Raw genomic sequence first — 27,364 nt, 5'->3', positions numbered from 1 at the left:
GCATGCATCTTTTTGGGTCAAGTGCATGACCAAAATGGTCAAATTAAATTTCAACAGCTAATAACTTGTGTTGTAAACTGTCGATCGTTATAAAATTTGGCATCCACTTACAGGTTGTCAAAATTAGGCAGTATACTGTACCAAATTTTGTGAGAATATGCCATGAGGTACAGGATTATGAAATCCTTGTAGGTATGGTGTTTGCAGACTTACAAAGTGGCTAGAGGACTTAGCAATGAAATTACTTTGAGCTTTTTTCCAATTTTCTAAACAGCGTGGACCCCAAAAATTGCTGCTTGCGGCTATAGTAAATGTCTTATTTTCCTTTGTGAATTTAGCAACATTATGAACAGTACAGCTTTTTTATTTTGCATGTGTTTTAATGAGTCAATGATTGGTGGTTAGTGGATGGTTTCATAATCACTTCTTTGGGACAGATTCAAAATGACCAGTGTCAAGAGATGGACCAGGATTCAAATAAAAAAAATGGATCAAATTGACCAGTCATGGAGAGTGGGGAACACATAGTGTAAGTGATCAAAACACAGACATACCTGTGTCTAAAGAAAATGGATGTGTAAATGAAAAAAATTAAATAAATTGTAATAAGCCAGCTTTAACTCTGTTGGAAAAAAGCCTAAAACCAGCCTAAGCTGATTTGCTGGTCTTAGCTGGCCAAGCTGGTGCTCAGCTGGTTAAGCTAGGAGGCCAGCGGCTCTACCACACTGGCTAGCCAAACAGTACCTAAAACAGTGATGTGATTTTACAGATTTCCGTATTTTCTGACCTCGGCTGGATGACCCGTGTAAATTGCGTACATCAGATTTTTTTCGCGTCATCGTCATTCAACCCTCCAACTGGATCCTTGGCGCTTTCAACGTTCTGCATCGTGCTTGTTGAGAATGTGCAGAACGACTGCTTCATTCGGGACGTAATTCAGGTAAGTCATCTTTATCTTAATGAATCCAGAGAGTCCGTGAAAAATAGACACCAAACATAGATGGATTGGTACTCATAAAAACATGGTCATTTTTATTAACAGTAATTTTCACTTCGGTGTGAAACTGCAAAGGACATGACAGTATAAGTTACAAAACGCTGTAAAACCTTAACATTTTGGAATTCTTGCTTGTCTATGTGATATCCATTAAATCAACATAGACTATATATAGACTGAAATCGCGAAATGGCCTTAAACAAGGGGGGTTGCGGCCTTCCTTCCTTTTTTGTCCTTGGCTGAACACATGCCTGCTGAAACCAGCCTGACCAGGCTGGGAGACCAGCTAGGACCAGCCAACCAGCTTAGGCTGATTTTAGCTGTTTAGTTTTTTTTCAGCAGAGAAAATAACAAAGGCAAAACAATGCTCAAAAGCATGAATACAGAAGTCATATTAACTTGCATATTTACATGCTCATATAATATTGTGTCTTCCACTTGTATGATCAGGTGAATCTGAATTCTGGAACAAACATCCTGTACTGGAGGACTACCAGAGTAACACTGGGAGCTAAAGCCATCAAACCTGTGTTCCTATGGAACATACGGATAGAAGGTGAAGACGTGTTACTGTATGAGTGCATTCTTCTCCAGTTTGATATCAAAATCACTCCTGCTCATGGAGAATATGTGTCCCATCTTTGTCTTTCTCTCTCTCTCTCTCTGTCAGCTGTGGCGTACACATCAGAGTGTTTCCCATGCAAGCCTGGGACTTTCAGTCATACCCCTGGCTCATCCTCTTGTGAGCCCTGTCCGCAGGACACCTACTGCGGTCGTGGGGCCAGCTTATGCACACCTTGCAATACAAAAACACACTATGCTTCTAAGTATATATCTGCTTGTGAACACCATAGGCATTATGCTTGCAGATATATATGTATGTGCTTGCAGTAGTTCTGTTGATGCAGAAAAAAACAGCTGCACGAGAAAACATTGCCGTGTCATTTTACGCTACTGACAACGTCCGCAACGAGCACTGTTCATTACATAAAAAAATATAAGTCATTCCAGCACCGGATCGCCACTCATTTGAACACATACGAAGAACTGGAAACTCCTGCTCAAGAACTGAAGATGATTCCTCTGCATTAGACACTTACCTGACAAAAGATATTTCAAAAAGAAGTCCCCTATTATAAATGACACATATGGTCCAATATATGATCTTGTTCCTCCACTGATACCAGCCTCGGACTTTCTGCTGCACTCTCTTTATCTCGCATGAGCTTTTTTTTTTTTTTTTTTTTGGAAGCCAGTTTCTGCCGCATGAAAAAAAAGTGCTTTGTAAGTCATAATTATGAGATACTGTTTCTTAATTATGAATTTTTATCTCAATTATGACTGTAATCATTTTTACTTTTTATCTTTGACTTTTAATCTCAATTCTTACTTTTTATCTCATAAATATGACTAATAATTATGACTTTATCTCATGAATGTGACTTATTGTCTCATGGGTTAGTATCTCATAATTATGACATAATTTTGACTTTTTATCTCATAATTATGGCTTAGTATCTCGTAGTTTTGACTATCTCATAATTATAACTTCGTAACATAATTATGGCTTTATCTCATAATTATAACTTAGTATCTTTTAATTTTTACTTTTTATCTCATAATCATATTTTTACTTATTATTTCAGAATTTTGACTTATCTCATAATTAATTATGCATTTTTATCTCATAATTATGAATTGTTATGCTACAGTGAAATAAAAAAAATAAAAATCACATTTTGGGCTTTAACTCTTGAATGGAATGATGTATTATCACCAAATTTTAGCCACTTTTATAGGAGGTCTCTCTGAGGACACATGGAAAAGTGTGCACCTCTGCCTCTTGGTGGCGCTATAACAGTCAGGAATGTTTAAAAAAACGCCACATCTCTGTGCTACCTAACCTGATGGTTCTGAAAATTTTGGCACTTTATCGTTGTTTCAGGTGCATATGGACTGTTTAATTAATACTTAATATCGGGTGCATACAGTTGCAATCGAAATTATTCAACCCCCCTAACCAGCAAAACATTCTGGTGATGTGAATTAAAACACATCAACTAAAACCTCAGTAAACAGTCAAAGTAAGTTTTTAATACACATTTGAGTGATTTTGAGAACAAAGAGTTCAGTTTACCCAAATTTTAAAATAAAAATAACTAATTCTCTCCACAAATGTCACGTCAAAAATATTCAACCCCCAAAGTCAATCATTTGTGGAGCATCCTTTATCCTTAATAACAGCAAATAAATGTTTCACGTAAGTGTTCTCAGGCTTCGGACACCTCTCTATTAGAATAGAGCAAAAGCTTCCAGCTCATTGACATTCTTTGGTTTCTGTGCTGCCACTGCTTCCTTGTAATCCTAACAAAGGTTTGCAATGGGATTTTAATGATGGACTGAAAGGGCCATTTAAGGACATTCCATGACCTATCCCTTAACCAGATTTTGGACAACTTGGATGTATCCTTGGTGTTATTGTCTTGCTGGAAAGTCCAGTGATCACCGAGCTTCAATTTACACACTGAAGGCATCACATTTTTCATGCCAAAATGGCCTGATACCTGAAAGAATCCATGGTGTCAGTCACATAGGATAGCCGCAAAACACCCCCATAACAGGACTGACCCACCTCCATGCTTGACTGTGGGGATGGTGTCGTTCTTGTCATCACCTTGTCATCTTACTCCAGATGTACTGCTGACCCATGGGTGTAAAACTCATTTTCAGTTTAGTGTCATACGTCTATAAAACCTTCTTCCAGGACTCCACAGGTCTTTCCTAATTACTTCTTGAATATTCAAGTCAACATTTCCCTGGTGAAGTTTTGCTTTCTTCCACACCCCAAGAAGGTTGCTGTTGTACCATATTTAAAACAATTCATGAATGGTGCTGCCAACTTTGACTACTGGAAATTGAAGTGCCTTGGAAATGTGCTTTTAGCCATTTCTTGTGTAATGAAATAATCTCCTCTATTAGCTTTTGAGACCGCTTATTTTTAATTGCATTTTTTGCATAGAAATACATTTTTGCTAACAACACTAAACTTACATTTTAAAACTTAAATAAGTGCCATTGCAGATTGATGACTTAATTTTGTTTTAAAACAATTACTTGTGTAGCCTTACATATTTAAGAAACAGCTACATGCAATAGGGGTTGAATAATTATGACATGGCTGTATTTAAAAAAAAATCCTGCTATTTAGAAATATTAGGTTATATATTCACACTATGACTTTGAATGTGTCACTCAGCTGATATAGATATGGGGGGGGGGGGGGATGTTCAGCTATATTTTTTTACTTATTTCAGAATTTTGATTTATCTCATAGTTATGACTTTGTAGATCATAATTTTGTCTTATGTATCTCATTATGAATTTTTATCACATAATTATGATTTTGTAAATTTGGACTATCTCATAATTATGACTTAATATCTAATAATAATGCCTAAGTATCTTTATGATTTTTACTTCTTATAATTATGACTTTATATCAAAGTTTTGACTTAATCTCATAATTTTACTTGCTATTTCAGAATTTTGACTTTTTGTTTTTTATATATCATAATCATGGTTTTGTATTTTATTATTATGACTTTTTATCGCATAATTAAGATTTTGTAATTTTTTACTTTTTAGCTCATAATTATGACTTTATATCAAATTTTTGACTTAATCTCATAATTGTGACTTTCTCAAAATTTGACTTATAATTCTTACTTAATATCTCATTATGACTTTTTCATAATTATAACTTTGTAATAATTCTGACGTAAATATGGCTTGGTATCTAAAAGTTGTTTGACATTTTATCTCATAACTATGATTTATCTCAATTATGACTTTGAATTGTATAATCAAGATTTACTATCTAATAATTTGGACTTAATCTCATTATGATTTACTATCTCACAATTTAGATTTTTATATCATAACTATGACTTTATATGTAATTAATATGACTCAGTATCTGATGATTATGAATTACCAAAGCACTTTTTCCCCACTGTGATGGAAGTAGGCGGTAATGAGCTTTCATACATTTTAAAAATGTTCCTTTAAAAGCTTTTGCTTTAAGTTTTTCTTCCAAAACCTTCCTTTGTGCACAAAGAGGCTTAAGATGCTGTCTGTGTGTATGCAAATGCATGATTGAATGATTTTAAAATTAGATTTGATGTGAGATGTCTCTTTTGTCTAACAGCTGAAAGTTCTGCCAGTTGTAGGAGAAGACCTCCATGCTCAGAGAGAGACTACATCCAGACCTACAGCACCTGTGATGAGGAGGGCAAGGTGAACAAATGCTTTTTAGAAATGTTTACAGTTCCAACATCATGTTATTCCACAGTGCCTATAAAAAAAGACCCTTTTTTTCATTTAATTCAATTTTTATTGATTTGTAATTTAAAAATAAAAAAAAAATCATTTTTTAGACTTGGGTCATATTTAAATGGGTAGAGCCTCGGATTTGTTTGGAAGATGCTTTGGGTGCTGTTAAACTTCCACCTTCTGGTCAGCGTGAGCCATGTCCTCCCTGCAACCCCGGCTTCTATTACAACAACACGGCCACCTGTTCTCCCTGCCCACCTGGGACCTTCTCTGATGGGGTTAAAGGTGATTCCCAAGAGGTCCCTTTTAACTTCATAAACATAAATACAATTTAAAGTAAAAACAAAAAACAAAGATATTAATTATGGAATCTGTGTATGACATTCACAGCATGCCAGCCTTGCCCAGCTGGCACTGAGCCCGTCCTCGGGTATGAGTACAAGTGGTGGAACGTGCTGCCTGCGAATATGAAGACATCCTGCTTCAATGTGGCCAATAACAAGTGTAATAGTTTAAATGGTGAGAGATTACTCAAAGACAGTTTTGGGTTCAAATTACAATGTATGTAAGGTTGTCATTTTTGCTTTAGCTGGAAGATGTCGCTGTTGCTCAGTGAAAGTAGGGTTTTCTCACTTGATTTAGGAGTAACACAAAGCCTTTCCTCATATGCACATATGTCTTTTTGTCATTCCTGCATGTATAATAACTATTGTTTGGGCTGTCGATCGATTAAAACAAATTCTGAAACACTTCATTGTGGCAGACAAGTAATGCCAAGTACACTACAAGACTGAAGCTCCTCAGCCTGTGCACGTTTAAAGACTCATGCATGAGGAGATGTTTTATATACTCTATATAGAAAATGTATGCATACATCTATTTAAATATATAAACCGGAGTTATTTTTTATATTTATTTTAATACAAAATTAACACGTTTAAACGGCTCAATGTCTTATTAACTTCATGCATTTGCTTTGTGTGTGGATGTGCATGTGTTTTAGGTTGGGAGGTGGCAGGCAATCACGTTCACTCAGGAACGGGTCGTTCAGATAATGATTATCTAATTTTAACCCTCCGAGTACCAGGATTCAAGTGAGTCTTCAGGCACTTTTACCCTGATACGTATTTGAGTTCTGTCCACAGTACATTCTGTTCATTGACTACTTATAAAAGTAATCCACTACAATTGAATAATTACCTCTCGTAAATTGTAATCAGATTATCTTAATTTCTTCACTGAAAATGCAATCACAATACTAATCACATAACTTATAGTTTGTTTCTAAATTGTGTTCTACATAATAATATTATTTGAGAAAGATGTGTAACTCAAGTAATGTAGTTCATTAATTTAAAGGGATAGTTCACCTGAAAATTCCCTCATCATTTACCCACCCTCATGCCATCCCAGATGTGTATGACTTTATTTCTTCTGCAGAAGACAAATGAAGATTTTTAGAAGAATATCTCAGCTCTGTAGGTCCATACATTGTGAATGGGAAGGTCCAAAAAGCACATAAAGGCAGCATAAAAGTAACACATAAGACTCCAGTGATTAAATACATGTCTTCAGAAGCAATATAAGTTAGTGAGAGAAGTAGATTCATATTTAAGTCCTTTTTACTATAAATCTCTACTTTCACTTTCACATACTACAACTATTGTTTTTGGTGATTCGTATTCTTCATGCATAATGCCACCTACTGTGCAGACAGGAGAATTCATAGTAAAAAAGGACTTAAAAATGTATCTGTTTCAGAAGACATGGATTAAACCACTGGAGTTGTTTGGATTAGTTTTGTTATGTGCTTTTTTTGAGCTTCAAAGTTCTGGTCACCAGTCACTTGCATTGTATGGACCTACAGAGCTGAAATATTCTTCTACAAATCTTCATTTGTGTTCAGCAGAAGAAAGTCACACACATCTGGGATGGCATGAGGGTGAGCAAATAATGAGAGAATTTTTATTTTCCCTTTAATTGAACGTCAGTAACTTTAATCTGATTACAAGAATTTTAATTGTAACGTTACATTACTTTTTGACTAAAAGTAATTAGACCCTATCCCTAGTAGTAATTAATTACTTTCAGATTACACCCAACATTGATTTCCTCATGATTAAAACACACTATACAGGACCTCCTCTGCTTTGTGACTGTTGCCATTACACAGACAACTTGTCCTTTTGCTGCATTATAGAAGTACTCCTTATGTAATGTGTGTGAAGACACAAGCTTGTAGTGAAGCTTTATTGTTTCTTGTATCAGGTAGCCCATGTCATTGCAAGCAACAGCTGGCAGCGAGTACAGCCACATCACTTTTGAGTTTGAAACCATCTGCTCAGCTTACTGTGAATTCTACTTCATGGCGGTGAGTTAGCTTGTACACTTACGGATGTAAGCATCGAATGTGTGACAAAAATGCCCTTTTTATACCTGGTTTACAAGTCTTGGGTAATCCAATCACAAGTGATCAGCCAGGACACATCGTTGTTAAACCAGGTAGTAACATGTCAAACACACACACACACACACAAAATAGCACACCAAATATATTTTAACATTATTACTCAATATCTCATAATTATGGCTTAGCATCTCATAGTGATCACTCTTTGTCTCGTAATGATGTCTCAGTGTCTCATAGTGATCACTCTTTGTCTCGTAATGATGTCTCAGTGTCTCATAGTGATCACTCTTTGTCTCGTAATGATGGCTCAGTGTCTCATAGTGATCACTCTTGGCTTGGTGTCTCATAGTGATCACTCTTGGCTTGGTGTCTCATAGTGATTACTCTTGCCTCGTAATGTTGGCTTGGTGTCTAATAGTGATCACTCTTTGTCTCGTAATGTTGGCTCGGTGTCTCATAGCATCACTCTTGCCTCGTAATGTTGGCTCGGTGTCTAATAGTGATCACTCTTTGTCTTGTAATGATGGCTCGGTGTCTCATAGTGATCACTCTTTGTCTTGTAATGATGGCTCGGTGTCTCAGTGATCACTCTTGTCTCGTAATGATGGCTCGGTGTCTCATAGCGATCACTCTTGTCTCGTAATGATGGCTTGGTGTCTCATAGTGATCACTCTTGCCTCGTAATGTTGGCCCGGTGTCTAATAGTGATCACTCTTTGTCTTGTAATGATGGCTCTTTGTCTCATAGTGATCACTCTTGTCTCATAATGATGGCTTGGTGTCTCATAGTGATCACTCTTGTCTCATAATGATGGCTTGGTGTCTAATAGTGATCACTCTTTGTCTCGTAATGATGGCTTGGTGTCTCATAATGATCACTCTTGGCTTGGTGTCTCATAGTGATCACTCTTTGTCTCATAATGATGGCTTGGTGTCTCATAGTGATCACTCTTTGTCTCGTAATGTTGGCTCGGTGTCTCATAGCGATCACTCTTGCCTCGTAATGTTGGCTCGGTGTCTAATAGTGATCACTCTTTGTCTCGTAATGATGGCTCGGTGTCTCATAGTGATCACTCTTTGTCTTGTAATGATGGCTTGGTGTCTCATAGTGATCACTCTTGCCTCGTAATGTTGGCTTGGTGTCTAATAGTGATCACTCTTTGTCTCGTAATGTTGGCTCGGTGTCTCATAGCGATCACTCTTGCCTCGTAATGTTGGCTCGGTGTCTAATAGTGATCACTCTTTGTCTTGTAATGATGGCTCGGTGTCTCATAGTGATCACTCTTTGTCTTGTAATGATGGCTCGGTGTCTCATAGTGATCACTCTTTGTCTTGTAATGATGGCTTGGTGTCTCATAGTGATCACTCTTTGTCTCGTAATGTTGGCTCGGTGTCTCATAGCGATCACTCTTGCCTCGTAATGTTGGCTCGGTGTCTAATAGTGATCACTCTTTGTCTTGTAATGATGGCTCGGTGTCTCATAGTGATCACTCTTTGTCTTGTAATGATGGCTCGGTGTCTCAGTGATCACTCTTGTCTCGTAATGATGGCTCGGTGTCTAATAGTGATCACTCTTGTCTTGTAATGATGGCTTGGTGTCTCATAGTGATCACTCTTGTCTCGTAATGTTGGCCCGGTGTCTCATAGCGATCACTCTTGCCTCGTAATGTTGGCTTGGTGTCTAATAGTGATCACTCTTTGTCTCGTAATGTTGGCTTGGTGTCTCATAGTGATCACTCTTTGTCTTGTAATGATGGCTCGGTGTCTCATAGCGATCACTCTTGCCTCGTAATGTTGGCTCGGTGTCTAATAGTGATCACTCTTTGTCTTGTAATGATGGCTCGGTGTCTCATAGTGATCACTCTTTGTCTTGTAATGATGGCTTGGTGTCTCATAGTGATCACTCTTGCCTCGTAATGTTGGCTTGGTGTCTAATAGTGATCACTCTTTGTCTCGTAATGTTGGCTCGGTGTCTCATAGCGATCACTCTTGCCTCGTAATGTTGGCTCAGTGTCTAATAGTGATCACTCTTTGTCTTGTAATGATGGCTCGGTGTCTCATAGTGATCACTCTTTGTCTTGTAATAATGGCTTGGTGTCTCATAGTGATCACTCTTGCCTCGTAATGTTGGCTTGGTGTCTAATAGTGATCACTCTTTGTCTCGTAATGTTGGCTCGGTGTCTCATAGCGATCACTCTTGCCTCGTAATGTTGGCTCGGTGTCTAATAGTGATCACTCTTTGTCTTGTAATGATGGCTCGGTGTCTCATAGTGATCACTCTTTGTCTTGTAATGATGGCTTGGTGTCTCATAGTGATCACTCTTGTCTCGTAATGATGGCTTGGTGTCTCATAGTGATCACTCTTTGTCTCGTAATGTTGGCCCGGTGTCTAATAGTGATCACTCTTTGTCTTGTAATGATGGCTCGGTGTCTCATAGTGATCACTCTTGTCTCATAATGATGGCTTGGTGTCTCATAGTGATCACTCTTGTCTCATAATGATGGCTTGGTGTCTCATAATGATCACTCTTGGCTTGGTGTCTCATAGTGATCACTCTTTGTCTCATAATGATGGCTTGGTGTCTCATAGTGATCACTCTTGGCTTGGTGTCTCATAGTGATCACTCTTGGCTCGGTGTCTCATAGCGATCATTTTTGTCTCGTAATGATGGCTCGGTGTCTCATAGCGATCACTCTTGTCTCGTAATGATGGCTCTTTGTCTCATAGCGATCACTCTTGTCTCGTAATGATGGCTCTTTGTCTCATAGCGATCACTCTTGTCTCGTAATGATGGCTTGGTGTCTCATAGTGATCACTCTTTGTCTTGTAATGATGGCTTGGTGTCTAATAGTGATCACTCTTGTCTCGTAATGATGGCTTGGTGTCTCATAATGATCACTCTTGGCTTGGTGTCTCATAGTGATCACTCTTTGTCTTGTAATGATGGCTCTGTGTCTCATAGCGATCACTCTTGCCTCGTAATAATGGCTTGGTGTCTCATAGCGATCACTCTTGTCTCATAATGATGGCTTGGTGTCTAATAGTGATCACTCTTGTCTCATAATGATGGCTTGGTGTCTAATAGTGATCACTCTTGCCTCGTAATGATGGCTTAGTGTCTCATAGTGATCACTCTTGTCTCGTAATGATGGTTCTTTGTCTCATAGCGATCACTCTTGTCTCGTAATGATGGCTCGGTGTCTCATAGCGATCACTCTTGCCTCGTAATGATGGCTTGGTGTCTCATAGCGATCACTCTTGTCTCATAATGATGGCTTGGTGTCTCATAATGATGGCTTGGTGTCTAATAGTGATCACTCTTGTCTCATAATGATGGCTTGGTGTCTAATAGTGATCACTCTTGCCTCGTAATGATGGCTTAGTGTCTCATAGTGATCACTCTTGTCTCGTAATGATGGTTCTTTGTCTCATAGCGATCACTCTTGTCTCATAATGATGGCTTGGTGTCTCATAGTGATCACTCTTTGTCTTGTAATGATGGCTCGGTGTCTCATAGTGATCACTCTTGCCTCGTAATGATGGCTCGGTGTCTCATAGCGATCACTCTTTGTCTTGTAATGATGGCTCGGTGTCTCATAGTGATCACTCTTGCCTCGTAATGATGGCTCGGTGTCTCATAGCGATCACTCTTGCCTCGTAATGATGGCTCGGTGTCTCATAGTGATCACTCTTGTCTCATGATGGCTTGGTGTCTCATAGTGATCACTCTTTGTCTTGTAATGATGGCTCGGTGTCTCATAGCGATCACTCTTGTCTCATAATGATGGCTTTGTGTCTCATAGTGATCACTCTTTGTCTTGTAATGATGGCTCGGTGTCTCATAGTGATCACTCTTGTCTCGTAATGATGGCTCTTTGTCTCATAGCGATCACTCTTGCCTCGTAATAATGGCTTGGTGTCTCATAGCGATCACTCTTTTCTCATAATGATGGCTTGGTGTCTCATAGTGATCACTCTTGGCTTGGTGTCTCATAGTGATCACTCTTGGCTCGGTGTCTAATAGTGATCACTCTTTGTCTCGTAATGATGGCTTAGTATCTCATAATGATCAGATTCTTTTAAAAGACTGTTTATTTAAGGTTTTATGAGTTATACCACTTATTACAACAAAACTCAATGTGAATCTTTAATTGCACATTGTCATAATGTTTTAACTTTACGCACACATCTTTTCGAGTCGGGTATGACGGTTAAATTAATGTTCAGTTAGCATTTTTTTCTAAATTAATAAAAATATACTGTGCCATCCTTTTATTCAAATACTTGAAATTAATCATTTTGTTAACATAAGTTAACAAAATACTTCAATCTAATACATTTATTAAGACAAATTCTCAAGATCGAGAATTTTTAAATACTCTTACATTTAAATCAACTCATATTTAATGATATACAGTATGTATAACAAGGACAATGATCAAATATTAAAAACTGTATCGGATGTTACAAATAAAAAATAGAATAATTCAGTACAGGGAAATTTTTTTTGCCCCCCACACTTTGAACTTCAAGGGCATTTTTGACCTGAGGCCTCCTACCCATATAATTTATCAACATCAAAACATATTCTTTTTAAATAAAATATTAAGAACTATATAAGATGTTTTGGGGTTAGGATTAGTATTAGGGTTAGGTTAGGGTTATGGTAACCCTAACCTTAAATAAAAACAAAAATTTATTTTTGGTGACATTTTTGCCCTGAGGCCCCATTAATTTCTAAAACCTGCTTCAATGTTGTTCAGGACGAAATAGTGTTTACACTACAAATGTGACGTGGTCACTTATGTTTTCAACTACACCCAATTGAGATTTGAGTGGTTTGATCTCAAAACGTTTTGCACACTGTGTACATCTATATGCTGTGCACTTGTACTGCAAGTGTACTGCAAATGTTCGTTATTTAAGATAGATAAATAGATGTCTGCTTTAAGTCTGATTGACAGAACAGTCCATTGATAAATGTTGTTGATCTCTTTTGTCATTGCAGGATGTGAAAAGAAGGAGCACAGGTGTAGTTGAATCATGGGAAGGGAGTAAAACTAAGCAGAGCTATACACACATAATGACTGAAAATACAACTGTTGATTTGACCTGGGCCTTCCAACGCACCAGTCAGGCCAAAGATGTCAGTACATTTTTAATTTAATTTTAATTTTGTTTTTAAATTTAAGTTAAATATTTTATTTAAAATGTAATGTAAATTTTACATTTAATTTAAATATATATTTTATTTACATTTTTAAATATTTAATTTAAACATTTTATATAAAGTAAATTTTTTGAATGCAAATTTAATTTGTACATTTTACATATTTAATTTATAATAAATAACACTTGTTTTGGTATCATTGTATCATTATTGCATTATGTCATGTAATTACATTCATACATTTCAAGTATGGCTTAAGGTGCCATTGTGTATTATGGAGGACATGTTATAAGTTTTCTGACTTCTCATGTGTGTCTCTCTCTCTCTCTCTCTCTCTCTCTCTCTCTGTCCATCAGGTACGCAAGTATGTCAATGACATGGTGAAGATCTACTCTGTAACTGTCACTAATGCCATGGACGGGGTGGCATCGTCGTGCCGGGCATGTGCACTGTAGTCTCAGCAGGCCGGCTCCTCTTGTGTGCCCTGTCCTGCTGGCCACTACATTGATAAAGATACCAACCTGTGCCAAGAGTGCACAGCCAACACTGTCCTCTTTGGACACCACATCTAGGCAGAGAAGCATGCCAACCGTGTGGGCCAGGCAGCAAAAGCAACAAGGTATTTCACCTCCGTTTTCTTTGTTTATAGGTAAAAGATTAGCACCAATTCTCTTTGTCTACTGTATATGTGTGTGGATATTTTTTCTATGGGATGTTGTTAATTAGTGATTGAAGATCCGAGCTGGACACTTAGGCCCCGATTTACTAAATGCTTGCGTGTATAAAAACTTGCAAAATTGATAGCAAGCTAAAAAAAGGTCCGAGCTGATCTACTAACGTAGTCTTTTTGCGTTTGTCCCCAACATGAATATGTAATTTAGAGGCGTGCCTCCAAATGCGCATTATAAAGGGCTGTCTAGATGCAAATTAATCAAATTGTATCACAAAGTGATTTGTCAAGCCTGAAAGTCATTTCAGAATCGGAAATTACGAGAGCAAATTAATACAAATGTAGGTATTAATCTGATTTGCACTGTGCGTCATGCTGTCATTGTGACAAAAAGGAGACTTTGAGAACAGATAATACGTAGAACACCCTTTATTGACACATTCATGTTAAATTAATTTAATACTCATGAAAAAACGATATTATTCGATTATTTTAAAACTCGATATCATAACTGATAACATCATAAGCCTACTAATAATTTATGCCCAAATTATGTCGTAATTTTATGTTTTAAACATTGTTTTTAACTACCGAAATATTGCAAAATATTTTAAGTGGTGGTTCTTTCCAGTAGGCAGGCCGATAAGCACCTGTTATGCCGAACAGGTTTCGAATTATGAACATTGCAAGTGAAGAGTGTCTTTTGCATTCTCATCAACTACTCTTACACTTGTTAAATAGCAGGGATTTTATGATGATATCAAACAATCCTATAAATAAACATATAAATGCCATATTGAATAAAAACAAAAATTGTACTTAGTGAGAGCTGTACTGTAATTGCATTTGGTGCAAGTACCACATGCAAAAGCCTCCTTTTTGTGGGTGTGTCCAACATATTTGCATGTGTAGTTATTTGCACGATTTCTCTTAGTAAATCACCCGACAAAACGCCCACGACGCGCACACGCAATTTCATAGATTGCACAAGCAAATTAGCCTTAAAGGGGTCATGAAATGGAGAATCAAATTTTCCATTATATTTAGGCATATAAGAGGTAACTGTACATACTGTACATTTCAGTACTTAAAACATCTTCCCCAGTCTAAAAAGAGCGTTTATAGGTGCCACCTTGCTGAAACGTCTAGTTTTGAAATCTGTCTTTTCGTGACGTCATGAGACATTACTCATTTGTATGTTCACATCCCACAACATGCATCATCGCACCCTTGGCCCCGCCCACTGGTGCGCGGTTCAAGAGAGCAGGACAGACAGGCATGGTGTGGCCTAACTATTCCTGAATACCAAAGGGGACCCATCTGGACTGTTTTGAATTATTTTTGTATATAAACATGCACTAAACACTTTTAAAAGACACGGTGTCAAGTTACAACTCAGAAAAGAAGATTCATTCAGCTGCTGACTCTTGCTGTTTTGAGAACAAACTTGTCCAGGATGCGTTCTTGCACCCATCTGTGCTATTTTTAATTGTTGGTGTATGTAAACATGCACTAGATGGATGTGGTTGACCATTTTGATGTGTTTCTGGCAAGTCTGGTGTGCCTATGTGTGTGCGTCTTGTTCGTTTTTTTCCGGCTCATATCAGCGTGGATTGCTTGTGAACCAGTCATATACAATCCAAACATTGCAAAGGAACTGTTATTGAAGGAATGGGAAGTTAAAAACTCTATTGGACATAATTGCAAAACTGTCAGTAACCAGTTTCATTCTAGAATATTTCAAATGTCATGACTGTTTGATAGTTTATGGTGCTGACTGTTTACAGTTGTACTGGAGATGAACAGTTTAATATATTCGGATGCAATGTGTTGGACGTGTGTTATGTGTAAACCCTGAATTGTAGTTTTATAATGTTGTGGAGCTGGTGTATTCTCTTCCAATTGAGATTCAAATATGGCTGTATTTGAGGGGCTGCACAATGTTAGCCAATCAGAACAGTGAATGTTTACATTGAAGTTTAAAGGAGATGCTGAGGCCAAAACCATGCTAAATTATGACTGTTTTGATGCAAAAAAAACTTTACTAACATTATCAGTGGACCTCAGGAAAGATAATAAAATGATAGAAAAATTGCATTTCATCACCCCTTTAAAGAAATTAGTTCACCCAATTCTGTGGAACACAACAGGAGCTATTTTGAGCCGTTTCTCTTACAAAACTATTTTATGGCTTCAGAAGACTTGGAATATAGCACACAGGTTGTATGAAGTACGTTTATTGTACTTTCATGGTGTACTTTTTCCTCCTTTTTGGAGCTTGAAAACACTTGATCAGTGTCTTAACTTTGTTATGTTGAAAAGATCAAGTCGAGCATTCTGCCAAACATCTCCACTTGTGTTTCATGGAAGAAAGAAAATCATATAAATTTAGTCCATTTCACTCTGACTAAAATGGCATATTGTAGTTGACAAAAATAGCATGTCATGTTTATGTTGTGGATGTTGCTGATTTATGTCACACATAGAGGATGGACATATAGAGTTCATTGTACAGGTGTTCTGCTCAACACACATTGACTGGATTATTTGAATCAATTCTTTCTAGATTTTTCTATCTTTAAATGAAGAATAATGAGTGTATGATGGTTCTCTTTCTTGAAATAAAATTACAGGAGCACAGTGTGTGTTTTAGTGACTGTTCATTCACATACACTGACCAGAATCGGACTCTTCTGTACAACTTCAGCGCTCTGGCCTCCGCCGGGTCCATCATGAATGGGCCGAGTTTCACTGCAAAAGGCACACAATACTACCACCTCTTCAATATCAGCCTGTGTGGAGCTGAGGTACACACACACTCACACACACACACACGCACACACCTGAAATGAATTGAAAATGAATGCAGAATGTTATTTATCCCACTCTGTGTCTGTTTCAGGGTCACAAGGCAGCAGTCTGCAGAGATAATGTCACAGATCTGTTCAGTGAGGACGCTGATGGTGGTCAGCTGGGCAGTTCAGTGAAGGCTTTTATCTGTCAATCAACCATTATCCCTTCAGATGGGCAGGGCTTTAAAACAGCCCTTTCCTCTCAATCCATTAGCCTGGCAGACACATTTCAAGGTGTGTTTGTGTGAGAGAGATTTTCATATCAAAAAGGAAACTAGCAAATGTATTCAAACTGTTTGATAGTGTAGCATATGCACATAACAAGTCCATACTTTTATTTACTAACCATATTTGCAGTGCTTGGTAGTAATGGATTACATGTTATTTGGATCATGTAATCAGATTACAAAAATCAAGTGCTTGTAATTGGATTACTAATCAGATTACAGTTAATTGTTTATAATTTGTTGATCCCTCTAATTCTTTTTTTTTTTTTTTTTTAAATAACTTTTCTAAATCAGCCTACAGCTGATATACATTGGGTAAGTCTCTGAGTGTTTTCGAATGGGGGTGTGGGGGGGGTGGGTTGAATTAGTGTGGTGAAGTTAGTTTTAGTTTTGAAAATGCTTTGTGGTCCACTTCAAAAATGTACATGTTGTTGATGTTTTTGTATTTATTTGGGGCTAAATATGACCAAGAAATTTGCATGACAGGTTTAGTTAGTATCACCCAAATACAATTCATTATTTTAAACTGTTGACAGCACTACATACTAAACATTTATGTACTGTCACCTAGGGATGCACTGATGTATTGGCTGACGATATTTATCGGCCGCCGATATTAATAACCAAATTAAAACTATCGGCAAAACGGTTTAAGCATGAAAACACCGATATGAAAAACCGATGGTTCATTAATAATTAATTACCATCACACTTTGTAAAAACTCTTTGAATTCAAATGTACAATCCATAAATAATGATAGCCAGAGAATGTACAAGGATTGGCACTCCACAGAACATGTAATATTTTATTTTTATTCGTTCTCACATTAATGAGGAAAAACTGTTGTTCTTGGAACTTGTGAAGGTGGAACCTACCTGTACATGATGAGGTAAAACCATCCAAACGCTTTGAAAACAGCAAACTTTTACTTCTGAAACATTGGTATGGTATCCAGTAAGGCTGCACGATTAATTGAGTTGAGATTGAAATCACAATATGGTCATGTGCGATTACAAAAGCTTGAAAGGCTGTGTTTAAAAATAGACTGTAATCAGCGCTTCTGTCAGCATTGTGTAAGCAAGCGGCGCCCTCTAGCGGTGTGGACGGTATTTTCCATTATCCATTACACCACTGTAGAATTTAAAAGGGTGTTTTGTTCCTTTGGTAACTTTTTTTATTTTTAATTGATGTGGTTGACATTTCCATGGAATTGCCCAATATTATATGTGTGCATGAAATGAATTTGTGATGTTCTGTTATATACAGTACAGGCATGTAAAATGTGAGTTCAGTTGTTTTGCAAAAACAGAAGTGCAAAAATGTTTTAGAAGTATAAAATAAGTTTTTTTTCCATCAAGCTTTATGCTATATTTAGTTATTTTTCAATATAAAAAAAAAAAAAAAATGGTTATCTTCTATTTATCTTTCTTTGTGGCTCACTTTAAAATTTTGGCCTGTTGTGTGTTCAACAGATCCAATTCTTGTTCAATGGAAATTATTTGTTGTTAGAACAAAAGCTTTTGTTCCTCTTTGTACATGTTTAAAATTCCTGAGCAAAACAGTGATCTGATGATAAAATAAGGTAAGTTGCAAAATAACGGTATTGGCCAATAGTTATTTGTAAAAATTGTGATCGGCCAAAAATGTTGATATATGTGCATCCCTACTTTTACCCCAACATGTCCTCTAACACAGGCTTTATGTGTGTGTTTTCTGCCATAGGAGCAACAGTGGAGAAATTATTCAATGGAATAACCACCAGACCAGAGCTCTTTCCATCTTCATCCGAGAGAATCCCAGACATCCACTTCTTTTATCGGTATCTGCAAACTCAAAGTGCCTCTCATGGATGGCTGTCTGGGGCTTTAGTTTTAGGGATTTCATAATAAGGTTTATTCTCGGTTATGTGTTTAATGGCATGTTTTATTTGTGAAGTTCTCCTCAGGTCACCATCTCGTATCCGAGAGGTAGAAATGCAGTGGTTTCACTGCGCTGTAATCCAGAGAAAACAGTGAGGGGAGACCTATTCATACCCAGGTACATACACATAAACAAACAAACAAGCACAATGCTGTTGATGCAGTCTAAATTTGGCACAGGGCATCTCCCATCATGTCATATGAAATCACTTCACTGCTGGGCCGCTGAAGTGATTTTTATTTGTTTTATTCAATTTTTCATTTATATTTTATGCTTATGTGCTGTAGTCTGGGGACAAATTAGTCATTGGTGATGTCCTCGTTTGGAAAACGATTCCTATATATAATAAGTTATATATATAAATAAATAAATAAATACGGCGTATAAATTATATAAATTTTTAAACTAAACACACACACACACACACACACACACACAAAATCAAGTCTATAGTAATATAATTAGCTTTATATCAGGACAATAGAAGTCAATGGATTTTCCTCATTTACTTCCAAGGGAGAAGGTTGCTCTTTTATGAATTTAAGATTATAACAATATACACCGATGAGCCAAACATTATGACCACTCACAGTTGAAGCGAATAACGTTGATCATCTCCTAACAAGTCCACGTGTCAAGGTCTGGGTAGATTAGATGGTAAGCGAACAATCAATTCTCATAGTCAATGTGTTGAATGCAGGAGAAATGGGCAGGAGTAAAGACCTGAGCGACTTTGACAAGGGCCAAATTGTTATGGCTGGATGACTGGGCATCTCTGAAACGGCAAGGATTGTGGGGTTCTCCCGGTCAACAGTGGTGAGTACATACTGACAGTGATCCGAGGAGGGACAAACCACAAACTGGCGACAGGGTGTTGGGCGCCCAAGTTTCATCGATTTATGAGGGCAACGAAGGCTATCAGGTCTGGTCCAAACCGACAGAAGGTCTACTGTTGCACAAGTCACAGAAAATGTTAATGATGTTATGGGAGGAATGTGTCACAACACACAGTGCATCACACCCTGCTGCGTATGGGGCTGCATAGCCACAGACCGGTCAGAGTGCCCATGATGACCCCTGTCCACCGTTAAAAGCGCCTACAATGGGCACGTGAGCATTGGAACTGGACCTTGGAGCAGTAGAAGTTCGCTTGGTCCGATGATTCCCGTTTTCCTTTACATCACGTGGACGACCATGTACGTGTGCGCCTTTTACCTGGGGAAGTGATGGCATCAGGATGCTCTGTGGGAAGACAACAAGCCGGCGGAGGGAGTGTGATGCGCTGGGCAATGTTCTGCTGGGAAACCCTTGGTCCGGCCATTCAATTTGACACGTGCCACCTACCTCAACATCATTGCAGACTAGGCAGACTCATGGCAGTGGTATTCCCTGATGGCAGTGCTCTTTCAGCAGGATAATGTGCCCTGCCACACTGTACACTGTACTTCGGGAATGTTTGAGGAACATGATGAAGAGTTCAAGGAGTTGCTCTAGCCTTCAAATTCCCCAGATCTCAATCCGATTGAGCATCTGTGGGATGTGCTGGACCAACAAGTCCGATTAATGGTGGCTCCACCTCGCAACTTACAGGACTTTTCAGGATCTGCTGCCAATGTCTGTGGTGATATGGCTGTGGCCGAGCGATGTCTGTGGAGAGCGAGGCTGGGAGAGGAATAATGGTAAGGATTGATGTCTCTGAGAAATTATCTCTAACAGCTGTTCTGTGTTACTATGAGAGCTGGAGAGGGATAAGAGGGCAGTCCTGACCGCCGGAGGGGAGAGAGAGAGAGAGAGAGAGAGAGAGAGATGTAAGAAGCTGACTATTTGTGTGTGTGCAATGTTAAGCTGAAAAGCAGATCTTTGTGTGTTTAAAATAAAGACTCGCATTGGATTGTTTATCCGGCTCCCACTTCCTCCTTCATAAAGTGAGCTAGAGATTTGTCACAGTGTTGCCAAAACCCAGGAATTAGGAGAAAGAAAACGCCATCATGGAGTCCTTGCCGCTGGCCAAACTGTTCAAGACCTTCACCAAACACAACATCAGGCTCTGCTTGACCTGTGCATGGAACAGGAGCAGTGGTTCCAGGTGCTCCTCCAGGCTCAAGCAGAGGACTGGCAGGTGTTATGGAGCTTGGCACACCGGGGGGGGGGGTCTTCAGCCATGACCCCGGACTCCCTTATAGCCGTGCCTCACATCATGCTTGTGAAGATGGGACCTCAGGAGGACTGTCGCTGTTGTCCAGGGAAGCCAAACTCATGGCCCAACACCTTCCTGCATCCAACCTCCTGGTGTACGAGGACTTGAAGTGAGCCATCTTGCAACGGGTCAGCAGCAGCGCAGAGGTGCACCACCTGCACTTCCATTCACTGACACTTGTTGAGCTTGGACACCTGTTTGGCTTTGCCCAACAGCTCCGTGACTCCTGCCAGCAGTGGCTTCTGGCAGCCGAACGTGATGCCCTGGCAGTGATCGACCTGGTGGTACTGGAGCAGTACCCTCTTCTCTTTCTCTCTCTCCTTCCACTCATCCTGTTCCTGTTGCTTGGAAACGGGGAATTCTGACCCCAAAACTGGTTCCCCCATTCCCCGTGGGCCATTCAACCCGCCGGTTTTCCCTAACCCTCTATGCTCTTCCCACACAGGTTGGTGAATCCGGTGCCGCGGGTGTGGGTGTAAAGTCTGGGCCGGTCTGCTGGAGCTGCAGGGAATCTGGGCATTTCCAGGACTGATGCCCCGCAATGGAGGTGAAAACATTGGTCCAGATCCCCGACGCGCCACAGGCAACCCCCAGTCAAACAGGAGTGTACTGGATACCTGTGAGTATTAAGGGGGTACCAAGACTTGGTGGATTCAGGTTGTAATCAAACCTCCATTCACCAAAGCTTGGTTCAGTCCGAGGCTTTGGATACGAGCCGGCGGGTGAAGGTAAGGTGTGTGGATGGGGTTATTCAACATTACCCTGTAGTGATGGTCATTGTTCAATTTCAGGGACAAAAGCATAGTGTCGAGGCTGCGGTTAGTCCCCGCCTCTCCCATCCACTAATCATGGGTATGAATTGGCCAGAATTTACAACTTTGTTAAGGGGAATATGTGTGGATGGGTCCTGCAACAAAGCGTATCAGTGTGTGATTCGCTGGCTGGGGAGGCAGTGCCAGGGCCGTCTATGTCAGCTCCACTTCAGGAGGATGTAAGGGAGGGGGAAGTCTCGGATTTTCCTCTGGAGCAGACATGAGACGAGACCCTTAGGCACACCTTTGACCAAGTGAAAGTGATTGGTCAACACCTTCAGCCAGACATTGCACTTGCATTTCCATATTTTTCAATTATCAAGGATCGGTTGTATCGAGTGACGCAGGACACTCAGACAAAGGAGGATACAACCCAATTGTTAATACCGCAGATCTGTCAGGAAATGTTATTCCAGATGGCTCATTATAATCCGATGGCGGGTCACTTAGGGCAGGAAAAAACACTAAGCCATTTAATGGCCCGTTTCTATTGGCCGGGCATTCACGGGGATGTTCACAGGTGGTGTGCGGCATGCTGTCAGTGTCAGCTGGTGAATCCGCCAGCTACCACAAGAGCACCATTGGGGGGGAGTAAGTGACAGGCCAGATGGTGCCCCTGCCCGAGTCGGGCAATGGGGTTATGTGGTGATGTAGGCGTGGCCGAGCGACGTCTGTGGAGAGCGAGGCCTGGAGAGTAAGAACGGTAAGGATTTACACCTGTGGGAAATTATCTCTAACAGCTGTTCTGTGTTACTGTGAGAGCTGGAGAGGGATAAGAGGGCAGTCCAGACTGCTGGAGGTGAGAGAGAGAGAGAGACGCACATAGCTGACTGTGTGTGTGTGTGTGTGTGTGTGTGTGTGTGTGTGTGTGTGTTAGTGCAATGTTAAGCTGAAAAGCAGATCTTTGTGCGTGTAAAAATAAAGACTCAGGTTGGATTGTTTATCCGGCTCCCGCTTCCTCTTTCATAAAGTGAGCAAGAGATTTGTCACAATGTCTTGGTGCCAGATACCCCAGGACACCATCAGGGGTCTTGTAGAGTCCATGCCTTGGCAGGTCGGCACTGTTTTGGCGGCATACGGAGGACCAACAGCATATTAGGCAGGTGGTCATAATGTTTTGGCTCATCAGTGTAATTTCTTAAATCATCAGAGGACTGCCTTTAGGGGCTGTTCAGACCAAAATTGTTCTTGCACAAAAAAAAAGCCAACTTCATGAATAAAACAGAACGCAGATGTTTCGGGATGCATTTTTAACAGTTGAAGTTCTTTCCAGTTGTACCACGCGAGATGTGGTACAACTGTCAAAGACGTCCATCTAGTGCATGTTAACCTAGGAAAACAATTACAGCGCAGATGGACGCAAAAATTATGCTTCAGTGTGAATGGAAAAACGATGTGATCAGTGTGAATGGCCCACGACGCATATAACAGAATGCAGGTGTCTCGGGACGCACTTTTAAAAGGTGACGTTCTTTTTTTATACCTGACGTGGCGTATGAAAACAGGCACTCCTGTGCAAGACACTGAAAAAAATAGACACGTGGCACAATGGTCAAAGACGTCCGTCTAGCACATTTTTTACATAGTGAATGGATGCAAAAATGATGGTTCTGTGTGAATGGCCCCCAACGAATATAACCGAATGCAGCTGTCTTGTAACGCACTATTTAAAGGTGAAGTTTTTATACCCGATACGCCATATGAAAACAGCCATTCCTGTGTGAGACATTGGAAAAACCCTAATGCATATAACGGAATGCAGGTGCCTCGAGATGAATTTTTTTGACTGCTGTCTAAAAAACATGGCATTCCTGCGGGAGACATGGCACAACGGTCAAAGATGTCCATCTAGCGCATTTTTTATATTGGGAAAAAACAACACGTTTGGTGTGAACTTCCCTCAACACATAAAACAGAATGCAGGCGTTTTGGGATGCATTTTTAAAAGGTGATTTATTTATTTATTTATTTTTTGTACGCTCCTGCGTGAGACACTGAAAAAACAGGGACACGCGGCGCAACGGTCAAAGACGTCCATCTAGCGGTTTTACAAAAACAGTTGAAAAACTGTGCAGAAAGACTGAAACATGTGTTCATTGGCCCTTTAGAGCTTATCTTTATTCTGTGAATATTTTTAAATCATGCATTTTAAACAATGAAAAAAATCATAGACCATGTCCACACTGATAAGTTTTCGGTAGAATAAGTATTGATATTTCTACGTTCCGCCTCTGATCCAAACTGGAATGGTGTTTTCCTCTATCGCAAACGGAGACTTTTGAAATGTAGGACTGCATATTTTGGAAAGCGATGGCGTTAGGAAATGGAAAATGTATTACCGTGGAGGTTGCCATGGTGGGTCAAGTTCATGACATTTTGCTTGTACAGTGTTCTCAGATTTAGCTCAGGACTAACTTTCCCTGTCTTGTACCATTGATTGTCCAGCAGGGACGTGTGACGGCTGCACGTTCTATTTCCTGTGGGAGAGCTCCAGTGCCTGTCCACACTGTTCTGATGCCCATTGCCATGCCATAGAAGGAGCCTGTAAAGGAGGAGTGCGGGTACTGCAGTTTCACTAGTTCTATCGCTGTTGTCTTCTTTAAGAAACATACGTAAGGTTAAAAATAGTTTTTAATGGGTTATATTCCATATTGAATGTCTATGCTGGTCCAGGCTGGTGTATGCTGGTCTAGCTGGTGGATCAGCGTAGTCCTGTTGTTTACCAGCTGGTCAACTAGTATGATCTTTCTGATGCAGCTGAGATATACATGATGATAATGGTGCTTTCATCATCAGGACACAGTGTATGTGTGGACTGAACCTCGCTTGTGTACTGGCGGGCTGTCTCTCCCACTGAAGAGAACTTCTCCATGTGAGATGATAGATTTCTGGCTCAAGATGGGAGCCGTGCTTGGAGCGCTCTGTGCGGTTTTACTCGTCTCTCTAACCTGCTACTTCTGGAAGAAGAACAGAAAGTATGATTCCTTTACAACGATATTACAGATACAGTTTTATACTTGCGTCCTACTTACGCTTCTCTGTTTCTGGGTTCTGAAAGGCTGGAGTACAAGTATTCTAAGCTCGTGATGTCAGCCAATAAGGAGTATGAGTTACCGGTGACAGACAGCTGTGCCATAATGGAAGGTGAGGGTGAGGAGAAAGAGGAAGAGGAGGTGGCTTATCCCAACAACTCTTCTCTTCTGGCTAAGCTAAAAGCTTTTGCCACCAAGGTCAGATATAAAACAGCACAAAGGTGTAAAAATACTTTTAACATGATTTTGCATTCCGTGTGCACTGTTTTTCAATTGTTGTTCTATGTAAACATGCATTATACGGACATCTATTCTGTTGTTATGTGACAATAAAAACATAAAACAGAGAGGACCCCCATAGAGCCTCATGACTAAAAATATATTAGATATTTTGTTCAGGTCAAATTGAGTCATTGCATCATATATAGTTCTGTGGAAAAAGAATGTTGGGATTTTATATATATATTAGATAGATAGATAGATAGATAGATAGATAGATAGATAGATACAGTTGAAGTCATTAAAACTCATCTTTAAACCTCTCCACAGATTTTATATTAGTCGTTTAGGACATCTACTTTGTGCATGACATGAGTAATTTTTTCAGCAATTGTTTACAGACAGATTGTTTCACTTTTAATTGACTATATCACAATTCCAGTGGGTCAGAAGTTTACTAAGTTAACTGTGCCTTTATGCAGTTTGGAAAATTCCAGAAAATGATGTCAAGCCTTTAGACAAGTAGCCAATTAGCTTCTGATTGGAGGTGTACTGAATTGGAGGTGTACCTGTGGATGTATTTTAAGGCCAACCTACAAACTCAGCGCCTCTTTGCTTGACATCATGGGAAAATCAAAAGAAATCAGCCAAGAACTCAGAAAAAAAATTGTGGAACTTGGGAGCAATTTCCAAATGCCTGAAGGTACCACGTTCATCTGTACAAACAATAGTACGCAAGTATAAACACCATGGGACCATACAGCCATCATACTGCTCAGGAAGGAGATGCATTCTGTCTCCTAGAGATGAAAGTAGTTTGGTTAAAAAAGTGCAAATCAATCCCAGAACAACAGCAAAGGACCTTGTGAAGATGCTGGGGAAACAGGTAGACAAGTATCTATATCCACAGTAAAACGAGTCCTATATCGACATAACCTGAAAGGCTGCTCAGCAAGGAAGAAGCCACTGCTCCAAAACCGCCATAAAAAAGCCAGACTGCAGTTTGCAAGTGCACATGGGGACAAAGATCTTACTTTATGGAGAAATGTCTCTGGTCTGATGAAACAAAAATTTAACTTTTTGGCCATAATGACCATCATTATTTTTGGAAGAAAAAGGGTAAGGCTTGCAAGCCGAAAAACACCATCCCAACCGTGAAGCATGGGGGTGGCAGCATCAGCTTTGCTGCAGGAGGGACTGGTGCACTTCACAAAATAGATGGCATCATGAGGAAGGAAAATTATGTGGATATATTGAAGCAACATCTCAAGACTTCAGCCAGGAAGTTAAAGCTTGGTCACAAATGGGTCTTCCAAATGGACAATGACCCCAAGTATACCTCCAAAGTTGTGACAAAATGGTTTAAGGACAATAAAGTCAAGGTATTGGAGTGGCCATCACAAAGCCCTGACCTCAATCTGATAGAAAATTTGTGGGCAGAACTGAAAAAGTGTGTGCGAGCAAGGAGGCCTACAAACCTGACTCAGTTACACCAGTTCTGTCTGGAGGAATGGGCCAAAATTCCAGCAACTTTTTGTGAGAAGCTTGTGGAAGGATATCCAAAATGTTTGACCCAAGTTAAACAATTTAAAGGCAATGCTACCAAATACTAACAAAGTGTATGTAAACTTCTGACCCACTGGGAATGTGATGAAAGAAATAAAAGCTGAAATAAATCATTCTCTCTACTATTATTCTGACATTTCACATTCTTAAAATAAAGTAGTGATCCTAACTGACCTAAGACAGGGAATGTTTTCTACGATTAAATGTCAGGAATTGTGAAAAACTGAGTTTAAATGTATTTGGCTAAGATGAATGTAAATTTCTGACTTCAAATGTAGATAGATAGATTACCTTGAAAAATATGTTTTCAGAATTGTTATGCTATTTACTTGATGGTTACACCACTTGACTTTTTTAAAGTTATTTTTTTTTTTTTTTTTTATAGAAAATTCTATAAATGTTTTTCAAAAATGTATGAATGCAGTTGCAGAGCTCTGTAATTGAATGTTTACTAGTATAAACGTAATTGTAGAGCTCTCTATTCAGTGCCATCTCATTATGGTAAAGGATCCTCATGCATATTCATATTCATCTAGCTTGTAAACTGCATATTTGCAGGTGGAAAAATTTATATAAATATGTATCATATAAATATGTATGGGGGGGCACAAAATGTTTTATGAAAATACAGTATATGATTATTATATTATATATTATTATACATTTATTAAAATCATTAAATATTCTGTTATAAAAAATATTTTTGTCAGCTGTTTCGTACGTTAGGCACAACTTGTGAATGAAGGGAAAACAATGCCAGGGTACATGAAAAAATAATACGCAAAAAAACATTTTATTCAAATAAAAAAAATACATAAAAAAACACCTGAAAAAATGTGCTACGCTCCTTTATGATTACAAAAAAACAAACATTAAAACTACTTGTCTTTCTACTGTTTTGCACATACACCTGTGTTCTCTTTCTACACATTTACATTCAAAACATTGTGATAATTTAT

The 27,364-nt window shown here is 39.1% G+C and overlaps 1 pseudogene; it reads left to right on the top strand.

Moving 5' to 3' along the window:
• Positions 1-27,364, top strand: part of LOC127456221 (endosome/lysosome-associated apoptosis and autophagy regulator family member 2-like) — a 37,963-nt pseudogene that overhangs the window by 7,180 nt on the left and 3,419 nt on the right.

This window comes from Myxocyprinus asiaticus, chromosome 18, assembly GCF_019703515.2.
Source record: "Myxocyprinus asiaticus isolate MX2 ecotype Aquarium Trade chromosome 18, UBuf_Myxa_2, whole genome shotgun sequence".
Classification (NCBI taxonomy): domain Eukaryota; kingdom Metazoa; phylum Chordata; class Actinopteri; order Cypriniformes; family Catostomidae; genus Myxocyprinus; species Myxocyprinus asiaticus.
The sequence above is the reverse complement of the archived record's forward strand: the minus strand, read 5'-3'. Positions and strand labels throughout refer to the sequence as shown.